This window comes from Triticum urartu, chromosome 4 (assembly GCF_003073215.2).
Source record: "Triticum urartu cultivar G1812 chromosome 4, Tu2.1, whole genome shotgun sequence".
Taxonomy (NCBI): Eukaryota; Viridiplantae; Streptophyta; class Magnoliopsida; order Poales; family Poaceae; genus Triticum; species Triticum urartu.
This window is the reverse complement of record NC_053025.1, coordinates 194,160,869-194,174,941: the sequence shown is the minus strand read 5'-3', so window position 1 is coordinate 194,174,941 and position 14,073 is coordinate 194,160,869.

Genomic DNA, 14,073 nt, shown 5'->3' with positions numbered 1-14,073 from the left:
GGAACACTTAGTGTGCTATCAAACATCACAACGTAACTGGGTGATTATAAAGATGCTCTACAGGTGTCTCTGATGGTGTTTGTTGAGTTGGCATAGATCGAGATTAGGATTTGTCACTCCGATTGTCGGAGAGGTATCTCTGGGCCCTCTCGGTAACGCACATCACTATAAGCCTTGCAAGCAATGTGACTAATGAGTTAGTTGCGGGACTGTGACGCCCTCGATTAAATCGTACACTACTCATACACGCAAATGTGTACGATCAAGATCAAGGACTCACGGGAAGATATCACAACACAACTCTAGACACAAATGAAAATAATACAAGCTTTATATTACAAGCCAGGGGCCTCGAGGGCTCGAATACATAAGTTCGAATACACAAGAGTCAGCGGAAGCAACAATATCTGAGTACAGATAGGAGTTAAACAAGTTTTTCCTTAAGAAGGCTAGCACAAAAGCGGCGACGATCGAAAAGGCAAGGCCTCCTGCCTGGGAGCCTTCTAACTACTCCTAGTCGTCTGCGGTCTTCACGTAGTAGTAGGCATCCTCCGGGTAGTAGTAGTCATCAGTGGCGTCGTCTGGCTCCTGGGATCCATCATCTGGTCGCAACAATCGGGTATGGGGAAAAAGAAGTAGCAAAGCAACCGTGAGTACTCATCCAAAGTACTCGCAAGACTTACATCAGACCTAAACTAAGTATGCATCTATATCAAAGGAATGGGTTGTATCTGTGGACTAAACTGTAGAATGCCAGAAGGGAAGGGGAAAGCCTAGCCTATCGAAGACTAGCATCTTCAAGCATCTTGCAGCATATATAAGAGTACAGATCAACATAATGTAAGTAGTAGTGTTATCAACCTCGGCCAGAGATCCTTTCTCGACTCCCTACGAGAAAGCAATCCCAGAGCCATACTATCCAGTTATCATCACATATCCAAGTCTCATCTCAAGTATCCAGTTCTAGTTGTATCGATCGGGATACAACTCCAAGTGTCCGTTACCGTAGGACAGGCTATCGATAGATGTTTTCTTCCCTGCAGGGATGCACCAACTTACCCACCACGCTCAATTAACTCCGGCCGGACACACTTTCCTGGGTCATGCCCGGCCTCGGCCAGACAATACGCCGCAACCCGACCTAGGCTTAATAGAGAGGCCAGCACACCGGACTAAACCTATGCCCCCAGGGGTCATGGGCCATCTCCCCGGGAACTCCTGCACGTTGCGTACACGGCCAGTGAGCAGACCTAGCTACCTCCTTCAACAAGGTAGGAGCTTACGCAGTCCAACCCGGCGCGCGCCGCTCAGTCGCTGACGTCTATTAAGCTTCGGCTAATGTATACGACGCAGAACGCCCATACTATGCCCACGTGATGGTTAGTGCTATCAGGACAGAGGCCCCTCGGATCAAATATCCAAACCGTAGTGGATTAGGAGCACGCGATAACGAGCAGAGACTCACGATTGATGTGACCCCGTTTCCCCGTCTCGAGTACTTGCGGCAAGGGCTAAGAATGCCCGGCCACGCCTCATAAGTGTCTCGCGGGCACCTTCCAGGTCAACCCGACTCCACATCACTCGCAATTAAGCTCGCACGGGTACCACTCAGGGTCGACCCGTCTTTAGTAACATGGTTCAGTGCAAAGTCATAGTAACACCAAGGGGAAAACCCGAGGAATCACCCCCGGTGAATTCCACTCGATGTTATCATCAAGGTGAACGTAAGAGGATCCACCCTCGAGGTTCACACTTGAGGGGTTGCACGACAGAGCCGTAATGGAAGTGGTTAAGGAGGAAATCACCCTCGATGATCACGACCGAATAGCTACACTACAGAGATCTCATCAGGAGTGATGTATGAGGTTCACCCTCGGCACTCGATAGTAACTCTGTAGTGTCATACAACTAGGGGGTGATGTGCGGTGTCGGGGCCTGGACGTCGATCACATTGATCGAGTCATCAAACATAAAGCGAGGCAACTAGGACAAGGTGGGGGTCACTGATGGATCACTAACCAACCTATACTAAGAAGTTTAGGATAAGCAGGTAAGGTATGAAAGCAGGTACCAACAACAGGCTATGCATCAGAGTAGGATCATACAGAAAGCAGTAGCAGTTCTAATGCAAGCATAAGAGGGAAAGAAATGGGCGATATCAGAATGCTCAAGGAGGGTTTGCTTGCCTGGTTGCTCGGACAAGAAGGAGGGGTCGTCGGTGACGTAGTCGATCACAGTGGCATCATCGGTCTCGGGGTCTACCGGAGAGAAGAGGGGGAAGAAACAGTAAATACAGAGCAAACAATGCATCACAAGGCATAACATGACGACGGGCAGAGCTAGGGTTGCCCTAACGTAGTACTACACGTTGCAAACGGAGGGGATAAACATCCGAGGATGAATTCCCGGCGTTAGGTGGATTCCGGACAGATGAAAGAGAGGGGACGGTTCCATGTTCAGCATGTTAGGGGCATGTGACAGATGAACGGACCGCGTATTCGAATTCGTTGGATTTTTCTGAGCAACTTTCATATAGAAAACATTTTCATCTAAGCTACGGTTTAATTACTATGAATTTCTAAAGTTTAAAGCCTTTTCTGGAATTATTCAAATTAACAGAAAAGGAAAAATGACATCAGTATGACATAGGTGTGACATCAGCAGTCAACAGCCGCACTGACCAGGTCAAACCTGACCAGTGGGGCCGCCGGGACCCACATGTCAGCCTTTGTGGGTTAATAGTGGATTAACTTGACTAACAGTAGTAGTTAGGGGTGTGGGCCCCATTAGTCAGCGACTAATTAGTGATTAAACTAATTAACAGATTAATTAGCATTTTGTTTATTTATAAACCTGTTTAATTAGCGCAGGGCCCACATGTCAGTGGCATTGGGGGCGGCCACGTCGATGTTGACCCAAGTCAACAGGTCAAAGGGGGCCCCTGGGCCTACCAGTCAGTGGCCCAGGTGGTGCCACGTGGACGCCACGTCGGACACCGGCCGGAGACGCGCCGGAGTTGACTCCGGTGAGCCAAACGCGGCGGCGCGGCTCGGGAGGGGCACGGATTTCGCGCACAGGGGGTCTGCGGGGTTGTGGCTGGGCGTGTTCGACACGGCTCGGCGTCGCGCATCGAACGCTGGTGGCCGGAGTGGCTGGAACGGACAGGGGCGAGCGCTTCGAGCTCGCCGGTGGTGAGGTGCTTTGGGAGAGCAACGACAGTGGTGGTACGGCGCGAGTTCGGGCTATCCAGAGAGCGGGGCGAGGCCTACGTGCACGCGCAAGCAAGATGGGCGCGAGCAAAAGACCAAAAGGTCGCCCGAACGACGCCGGCGACGAGCTACGCGGAGGCGCATCCATTCGGAGCACGGGGTCGGTGCTACGGGGCTCGGCGAGAGCAACGGACGCGTGCGTTGGGCCCCTGGGAACCCCAGGAGGACGATGCGGTGCTCGGCCTCATGTGAAGGCGCCCATGGCCACGACGCCGAGCTCATCGGCGGCAACGCGCTCGGGCGACGATGGGCGAGCTAGCTAGGAGGTGCGCGAGGGCGAAAGGAGAGGGGAAGGAGGGGAAGGAGCTCACAACGAGGCTGTAGGGGGATGGCAGCTTGCTCGGGGAGGACTCGGTGCAGCGAATCAACGGCGGCGAGCTCGGGCGTCCGAAGGTCGAAGACGACCTCGAAGCCGACGGGGCAGGGGCTCCGTGCGCGGGGAGGTTGCCGCAATCGGCGTAGGCGGGGACGAGGGAGCTCCCAGACACGGGCGGATGGAGGACGGCGGCCGGTGGCCACGGGCACGGCGAGGCTGCGGCGATGGCTTCGCTCGGGCGGCGCGGTGCGGTGGACCTGAGGAGGGGAGGGGAGAGGGCGAAGGAGAGAGCGACGAGGGAAAGAGGGGGGCAAGTGGGCGAGTGGGGAGGGAGCCCGAGGCGTCGGGGCCTTATCCCCTCTCGCCGGCGACGTGGAGTACGGGGCGGCGCGCCCGGTCCGGCGGGGACGAGCGAGACGTGCCCGGTCGGACGCACAGGGGGGAGGGGAACAGGGGGGAGGTAGGTGGGCTGGCCTGGGTGAGGGGGAGCTGGGCCGGCCCAGGTGGGCTTGGCCCAGTGGGGCAGGGGCACTTCCCTCTCTCTCTCTCCTTTCCTTTTCCCTTTTCCTTTTTGTTTTTTTAGCCTTTCTGTTTTAGCCATTTTAGGCCACCTTCACATTTTGCAAAAATGTTGGTTCACCACCAATATTACCAGAAGAATACTTCCCACATGATGAACATTTTAGTTTTCACCCCCTGTATACATAGTTCTCGAACCCGTAGGGTCCGCACGCTTAACGTTCGATGACGATATGTATTTATGAGTTATGTGATTTGATGCACCGAAGGTTGTTCAGAGTCCCGGATGAGATCATGGACATGATGAGGAGTTTTGAAATGGTTGAGACATAAATATTCATATATTGGAAGGCTACATTCGGACACCGAAATGGTTCGGGTCATTTCGAATAAGTTTCGGAGTACCGGGGATTACCGGAACCCCTCCCCCCCCTCCCGGCGGAAGTTATTGGGCATCATGGGCCTAATGGTGGAAGAGAGGAGGCAGGCCAAGGTGTGGCGCCCCCTAGTCCAAACCGAATTGGACTAGGGCTAGGGGGCCGCCGCCCCTTTCCTTCTCTTCTTCCTCTCCTTCCTTCTTCTCCTACTAGGACTAGGAAAGGGGGGAACCTACTCCTACTAGGAGTAGGATTCCCCCCCCCCTTGGGCGCGCCCTTGTGGCCAGCCCTCCTCCTCCTCCTCCCCTCCTTTTATATACGGGGGAGGGGCACCCCATAGACACACAAGTTGATCTTTAGCCGTGTGCGGTGCCTCCCTCCACAGTTTTACACCTCGGTCATATTGTCGTAGTGCTTAGGCGAAGCCCTGCGTCGGTAACTTCAACATCACCGTCAACACGCCGTCGTGCTGACGGAACTCACCCTCGGCCTCAGCTGGATCAAGAGTACGAGGGACGTCACCGAGCTGAACGTGTGCAGATCACGGAGGTACCGTGCGTTCGGTACTTGATCGGTTGGATCGCGAAGACGTTCGACTACATCAACTACATTACTAAACGCTTCCGCTTTCGGTCTATGAGGGTACATAGACACACTCTCCCCTCTCATTGCTATGCATCTCCTAGATAGATCTTGCGTGATCCTAGGATTTTTTTGAAATATTGCGCTCCCCAACAGTGGCATCCGAGCCAAGTCTATGCGTAGATGTTATATGCACGAGTAGAACACAAAGAGTTGTGGGTGATAATAGTCATACTGCTTACCAGCATGTCATACTTTGATTCAACGGTATTGTTGGATGAAGCGGCCTAGACTGACATTACATGACCGCATTCATGAGACTGGTTCTACCGACGTGCTTCGCACACAGGTGGCTAGTGGGTGTCTATTTCTCCAACTTTAGTTGAATCGAGTGTGACTACGCCCGGTCCTTGTTGAAGGTTAAAACATCACACTTGACGAAAAATCGTTGTGGTTTTTGATGCGTAGGTAAGAACGGTTCTTGCTAAGCCCGTAGCAGTGACATAAAACTTGCAACAACAGAGTAGAGGACGTCTAACTTGTTTTGCAGGGCATGTTGTGATGTGATATGGTCAAGACGTGATTATAAAAATTGTTGTATGAGATGATCATGTTTTGTAACAAAATTATCAGCAACTGGCAGGAGCCATATGGTTGTCGCTTTATTGTATGAAATTTAATTGCTTTACTTTATCTCTAAGCGGTAGCGATAGTCGTGGAAGCAATAGTTGGCAAGATGACAACGATGCTACGATGGAGATCAAGGTGTCAAGTCGGTCATGATGGTGATCATGACGGTGCTTTGGAGATGGAGATCAAAGGCACAAGATGATGATGGCCATATCATATCACTTATATTGATTGCATGTGATGTTTATCTTTTATGCATCTTATTTTGCTTAGTACGGCGGTAGCATTATAAGATGATATCTCACTAAATTTCAAGGTATAAGTGTTCTCCCTGAGTATGCACCATTGCTACAGTTCGTCGTGCCGAGACACCACCTGATGATCGGGTGTGATAAGCTCTACATTCACATACAACGGGTGCAAGCCAGTTTTGCACAAGCAGAATACTTAGGTTAAACTTGACGAGCCTAGCATATGCAGATATGGCCTCGGAACATTGAGACCGAAAGATCGAGCGTGAATCTTATAGTAGATATGATCAACATAGTGATGTTCACCATTGAAAACTTCTCCATCTCACGTGATGATCGGACATGGTTTTCTTGATATGGATCACGTGATCATTTAGATGACAAGAGGGATGTCTATCTAAGTGGGAGTTCTTAAGTAATACAATTAATTAAACTTTAAATTATCATGAACTTAGTACCTAATAGTATTTTGCATGTCTATATTGTTGTAGATAAATGGCCCATGCTACTGTCCCTTTGAATTTTAATGCGTTCCTAGAGAAAGCTAAGTTGAAAGATGATGGTAGCAACTACACGGACTGGGTCCGTAACTTGAGGGTTATCCTCATTGCTGCACAGAAGAATTACGTCCTGGAAGCACCGCTAGGTGCAAAGCCTGCTGCAGGAGCAACACCAGATATTATGAACATCTGGCAGAGCAAAGCTGATGACTACTCGATAGTTCAGTGTGCCATGCTTTACGGCTTAGAATCGGGACTTCAACGATGTTTTGAATGTCATGGAGCATATGAGATGTTCCAGGAGTTGAAGTTAATATTTCAAGCAAATGCCCGAATTGAGAGATATGAAGTCTCCAATAAGTTCTATAGCTGCGAGATGGAGGAGAACAGTTCTGTCAGTGAACATATACTCAGAATGTCTGGGTACCACAACCTGATACATCCATTTTGCATCATGCTTTTATATTGATATTTATTGCATTATGGGCTGTTGTTACACATTATGTCACAATAGTTATGCCTTTTCTCTCTTATTTTACAAGGTTTACATGAAGAGGGAGAATACCGGCAGCTGGAATTCTGGGCTGGAAAAGGAGCAAATATTAGAGACCTATTCTGCACAACTCCAAAAGTCCTGAAACTCCATGAAAGTTAGTTTTGGAATATATTAAAAATATTGGGCAAAGAAAGCACCAGAGGGGAGCCAGCCACCGTCCATGAGGGTGGGGGTGCACCCTACCCCCCTGGGCGCTCCCTACCTCGTGGGCCACCTGGCAGACCTCCGATGCCCATCTTCTGGTATAAGGTGTCTTTCGCCCTGGAAAAATCAAAAGGAAGCTTTCGGGACGAAGCGCCACCGTCTCGAGGCGGAACCTTGGCGGAACCAATCTAGGGCTCCAGCGGAGCTGTTCTGCCGGGGAAACATCCCTCCGGGAGGGGGAAATTGTCACCATAGTCATCACCATCGATCCTCTCATCGGGAGGGGGTCAATCTCCATCAAAATCTTCACCAGCACCATCTCCTCTCAAACCCTAGTTCATCTCTTGTATGCGATCTTTGTCTCAAAACGTCAGATTGGCACCTGTGGATTGCTAGTAGTGTTGATTACTCCTTGTAGTTGATGCTAGTTGGTTTATTCGCTGGAAGATTACATGTTCAGATCCTTTATGCATATTAATACCCCTCTGATTATGAACATGAATATGATTTGTGAGTAGTTACGTTTGTTCCCGATGACATGGGAGAAGTCTTGCTATAAGTAGTCATGTGAATTTGGTATTCATTCGATATTGTGATGAGATGTATGTTGTCTTTCCTCTAGTGGTGTCATGTGAACATCGACTACATGACACTTCACCATTGTTTGGGCCTAGGGGAAGGCATTGGGAAGTAATAAATAGATGATGGTTTGCTAGAGTGATAGAAGCTTAAACCCTAGTTTATGCGTTGCTTCGTAAGGGGATGATTTGGATCCGTATGTTTCATGCTATGGTTAGGTTTACCTTAATTCTTCTTTCGTAGTTGCAGATGCTTGTGAGGGGGGTTAATCATAAATGGGATGCTTGTCCAAGGAAGGGCAGTACCCAAGCACCGGTCCACCCACATATCAAATTATCAAAGTAACGAACGCGAATCATATGAGCATGATGAAAACTAGCTTGACGATAATTCTCATGTGTCCTCGGGAGCGCTTTCCTTTATATAAGAGTTTGTCCAGGCTTGTCCTTTGCTACAAAAAGGATTGGGCCACCTTGCTGCACCTTGTTTACTTTTGTTACTTGTTACTTGTTACTTGTTACTCGTTACGAATTACCTTATCACAAAACTATCTGTTACCGATAATTTCAATGCTTGCAGAGAATACCTTACTGAAAACCACTTGTCATTTCCTTCTGCTCCTCATTGGGTTCGACACTCTTACTTATCGAAAGGACTACGATAGATCCCCTATACTTGTGGGTCATCAAGACTCTTTTCTGGTGCCGTTGCGGGGAGTGAAGCACCTTTGGTAAGGAGAAATTTATATAGTGTGCTGAAATTTACTGTCACTTGTTACTATGGAAAATAATCCTTTGAGGGGCTTGTTCGGGGTATGTTCACCCCGACCAGTAGAGCAAAGAGTTGCTCCTCAACCTACTGAACCTACTGAAATTTTTTACTTTGAAATTCCTTCGGGTATGATAGAGAAACTGCTAGCTAATCCTTTTACAGGAGATGGAACATTACATCCTGATATGCACCTAATCTATGTGGATGAAGTTTGTGGATTATTTAAGCTTGCAGGTATGCCCGAGGATGTTATCAAGAAGAAGGTCTTGCCTTTATCTTTGAAGGGAAAGGCATTGACATGGTTTAGGCTATGTGATGATATTGGGTCGTGGAACTACAACCGATTGAAATTGGAATTTCATCAGAAGTTTTATCCTATGCATCTGGTTCATCGTGATCGTAATTATATATATAATGTTTGGCCTTGCGAAGGAGAAAGTATCGCTCAAGCTTGGGGGAGGCTTAAGTAAATGTTATATTCATGCCCCAATCATGAGCTTTCAAGAGAAATTATTATTCTAAATTTTATGCTCAGCTTTCTCTCAATAATCGCTCCATGCTCGATACTTCTTGTACCGGTTCTTTTATGATGAAGACTATTGAATTCAGATGGGATTTATTGGAAAGAATTAAAAGAAACTCTGAAGATTGGGAACTCGACGAAGGTAAGGAGTTAGGTATAACACCTTAGTTCGATTGTGTTAAATCTTTTGTGGATACCGATGCTTTTCGTGAATTTAGCACTAAATATGGGCTTGACTCCGAGATAGTAGCTTATTTCTGTGAATCATTTGCTACTCATGTTGATCTCCCTAAGGATAAGTGGTTTAAATATCATCCTCCCATTGAAGTAAAAGTAGTTGAACCTATTAAAGCCGAAGAAAAGACTATCACTTATAATGTTGATCCTATTGTTCCTACCGCTTATATTGAGAAACCACCTTTTCCTGTTAGAATAAAGGATCATGCTAAAGCTTCAATTGTGGTTCATAAGAGTAATGCTAGAACACCTACACCCTCTGAGCAAATTAAAGTTGAACCTAGTATTGCTATGGTTAAGGATCTCTTGGTCGATAATATTGATGGGCATTGAGGGAGTCCTGGATTACGGGGTCTCCGGACAGCCGGACTATATCCTTTGGCCGGACTGTTAGACTATGAAGATACAAGATTGAAACTTCGTCTCGTATCCGGATAGGACTCTACTTGGCGTGGAAGGCAAGCTAGGCAATACGGATATGGATATCTCCTCCTTTGTAACCGACCTTGTGTAACCCTAACCCTCTCCGGTGTCTATATAAACCGGAGGGTTTTAGTCCGTAGGACAACATACAATCATACCATAGGCTAGCTTCTAGGGTTTAGCCTCTCTGATCTTGTGGTAGATCTACTCTTGTACTACCCATATCGTCAATATTAATCAAGCAGGACGTAGGGTTTTACCTCCATCAAGAGGGCCCGAACCTGGGTAAAACATTGTGTCCCCTGCCTCCTGTTACCATCCGGCCTAGACGCACAGTTCGGGATCCCCCTACCCGAGATCCGCCGGTTTTGACACTGACATTGGTGCTTTCATTGAGAGTTCCTCTGTGTCGTCGCCGTTAGGCTTGATGGCTCCTACTATCATCGATAGCGATGCGGTCCAGGGTGAGACTTTTCTCCCCGGACAGATCTTCGTGCTCGGCGGCTTTGCACTGCGGGCCAATTCGCTTGGCCATCTGGAGTAGACGGAAAGTTACGCCCATGGCCACCAGGTCAGGTTTGGAAGCTTAAACTACACGGCCGATATCCGTGGAGATTTGATCTTCGACGGATTCGAGCCTCTGCCTTGTGCGCCATGCAGTCACGATGAGCATGACTTAGCTCTCCCATCGGATAGTGTTAAGGAGATCGCACCGGCAGCCACTCCGACCCTCAATTTGGAGCCAGTTGCGCCTTCCGCGGACGGGTGGACGGACCCCGCCACGGAGGCCTTGCCCTCAGCGGCGATCGAGCCGAACATCGACCTTGCCTTGCATGAGAGTCGTGTTGTTAAACTGCCGGATCCTTCTCCGGCCACGGACTCCGAACCGCCTGCGCCCATTCCTATCGAATCTGATTGGGCGCTGATCATGGAGTTTACCTCCGCGGATATTTTTCAGCACTCGCCCTTTGGCGACATACTGAACTCATTAAGGTCTCTCTCCTTGTCAGGAGAATCCTGGCCGAACTATGTCCGGCAGGACTGGGATGTGGACGATGAAGAAATTCGAGGCCCACCCACCACCCACTTGGTAGCCACTGTCGATGACTCAACCGACATGCTCGACTTCGACTCCGAAGACATCGATGGTATGGACGACGATGCGGGAGGCAAAGAGGAACCACCACCCATAGGGCGCTAGACGTCCACCTCATCATATGATGTATACATGGTGGACACACCAAAAGAAGACGACGACGAGGAACGGAAGGACGCAACGAAGGCTTGTCCCCTCGAGAAGCAGTCAAAGCGGCGACGTAGGCGCTGCCCCAAATCCCACCTCGGCAGAAATAACGATCATATAGACCCAGCGTTGGAGCAGGGCGAACCATTACCGGACCACGGCAATACGGAGAATCAAACCGAACAAACCAATTTTGTCAAAGATAATAGTCCGGATGACATAACGCCGGACAGGCACCCGGAGCAGCAGAATGCCTGTCAAAGGCTTGTTGCCACCGCGAGGAGTCTGAAAAAGCAGAAGCAAAGGCTCAAGGCTGCGCAGGACACACTCCAAATCAGATGGAGTAAAGTACTCAACACAACAGCGAAGTATGGTGGTAATCGCCCCACCAAGAGCTACCCGAAGCGGAAGTTGCTACCCGAATTCGATGAGGAGGCCCTAGATCCCCCACAACCAAAAATCAAAACGGCCACCTGGCCGGATAGACGACCTCACGGCCAACATGGAGCGGCAAACAACGCCACTCACAAGCCAATACGCGATCCACACGAGGGCTCGCACCAAAAGGACGGCGCAACCAGATCCATCTATGGACCACGCAAGCACGCCCCAGCATATGATGTAACAAAACAAACATCAGAACAACGTGGTACACCCAGATACAGGGGTGCTGCACACCCCCTATGTTTCACCGATGAGGTGCTGGACCATGAATTTCTAGAGGGATTCAAACCCGTAAACATAGAGGCATACGACGGAACAACAGACCCTGGGGTCTGGATTGAGGACTATATCCTCCATATCCATATGGCTCGAGGAGATGATCTCCATGCCATCAAGTACTTACCCCTCAAGCTCAAAGGGCCAGCTCGGCACTGGCTTAAAAGCCTCCCCGAAAACTCCATTGGAAGCTGGGAAGAGCTCGAAGACGCTTTTCGGGCAAATTTTCAAGGGACTTATGTCCGACCCTCGGATGCGGACGATTTGAGTCATATAACTCAACAGCCCAGAGAGTCAGCCCGAAAGCTTTGGAACAGGTTTCTTACTAAGAAGAACCAAATAGTTGACTGCCCGGACGCCGAAGCCTTGGCAGCTTTTAAGCATAGCGTCCGCGACGAATGGCTTGCCAGACACCTCGGCCAAGAAAAGCCGAGAACAATGGCAGCATTAACAAGCCTCATGACCCGCTTTTGCACGGGTGAGGACAGCTGGCTAGCCAGATGCAGCACTAGCGACCCAAGCACATCCGAAGTTAGAGATGAAAACGGGAAATCACGACGCAGCAAAAATAATAAGTGTCGAAATAAAGAAGACAACCCGAAGAGCACGGCGGTAAACGCCGGATTCCGAAGCTCTTGGCCAGGTCAACAAAAGCCGCCCTCTAAAGGCGCCAGAGATGAACTGTCAAGCCTGAACAAAATTTTGGACCAGGTATGTCAGATCCATAGCACCCCTGGTAAACCCGCTAATCATACCCACAGAGAATGTTGGGTCTTCAAGCAGTCCGGCAAGCTCAACACCGTACACAAGGGGGAGGATACACCAAGCGAAGATGAGGATGAGCTTCGCAAGCAAGACACTAGGGAACAAAAGAAGTTTCCATCAGAAGTCAAAACAGTCAACGTATTACACGTGATCAAGGGAAGCAAAGCGGCCCTCCCAGATAAATATGCCCAAGGGCCTATCATCGCGAAACCCTGCCACTGGTCGTCTCAACCGGTCACTTTCGACCATCGTGATTACTCAGCAAGTATCCGGCGGACAGGATGGGCTCCCCTGGTATTAGACCCAATAATTGACGGATACCACTTTGCACGAGTACTGATGGACGGTGGCAGCAGTTTAAACCTGATATACTAGGATACAATCCGCGAAATGGGGATAGACCCAACGAAAATTTGCCATAGCAACACTACCTTTAAAGGAGTAACGCCAGGCCCAAGGGCTCACTACACGGGCTCCCTGCTACTAAAGGTTATATTCGGCTTCCCCGATAACTCCCGTAGCAAACATTTAACCTTCCACATTGCTCCGTTCCAATGCGGTTATCAAGCACTACTTGGACGCGAAGCTTTTGCTCGCTTTAATGCAATACCGCATTACGCTTCCCTCACGCTCAAGATGCCCGGTCCATGTGGCATCATTACAGTGAACGGAAGTATTAAGAGATCTTTGCGCACCGAAGAGAATGCGACTGCCTTGGCAGCCGCACACTAAAAATAGCCTCACCAACTAAAGCATTTGATAGGTCGTCAAGACCACGGACGCGGTTAGACGAGTCCGGCACTGCTATATGTAATTTGTACCGGATTGATGGCCACACCCCTATTACAAATACAAGGGGCTCAACGCGCGCAGACAAGTGGCAATTTCTACTCATTTCTAGTTATACATGGTTTCTTTAAAAACTATCTTTTTGCACGACAACTTTTTTCACCTAAGTTCCTCTCTTTTACAGATGATCATCGTGCTACACCCGTCCAGGATACGGCACAATGGAGACACAGGCGCAGACGTGCAGCAGGGACCCGCTCCAAGGATTCTTTTTAGATTAAGACCCTGCGTAAACCTTTTTTACTGTCTCTTGTTGATACACATCCCTCGAATTCTCAGTACAATTGAGAAGGATGCTGAAGTCTTGGCATGTGGCCACGTCAGAGTAATGCACGTACCTAGACACAAGGGCTTCTTACAAAGGGCACTATTTAGGCCCGGTCTATACCATAAAGACCGAATACCTTAGGGAGTGTTCGGTGTCGCGAGTTTGGCCTTATATGCATCAGCTCTGAATCATTGTCTTTGGTCAAATGTTGGGTTTGCCCGGCTCCTGTGTTTTCGTGCCTTACGTTCCGCTTTATCGGCTAAGGCAGCACCAGGAGAACTACTGCGATTGTGCCCTGGTTCATCCGGACGAGCACCTCAGTAGAGAAAGCCGAAAACTGACTATCATGATATAGCGTGAGACTGGTCAACCACTCGATGACCTATTGGAATGTTAGAATTCCTCCGCCTTAACGAAGGGCCATTTTCCGGCCAGGCATGTACGTACCTCGAGATCGGGAGAGTGCGGAGCCACAGGGGCTATCTAGTAGCCCCACTATCAAACTCGTATGGCTAAGTGAAAGTGTTAAAGCATTATAGTCCGGTTGCCTC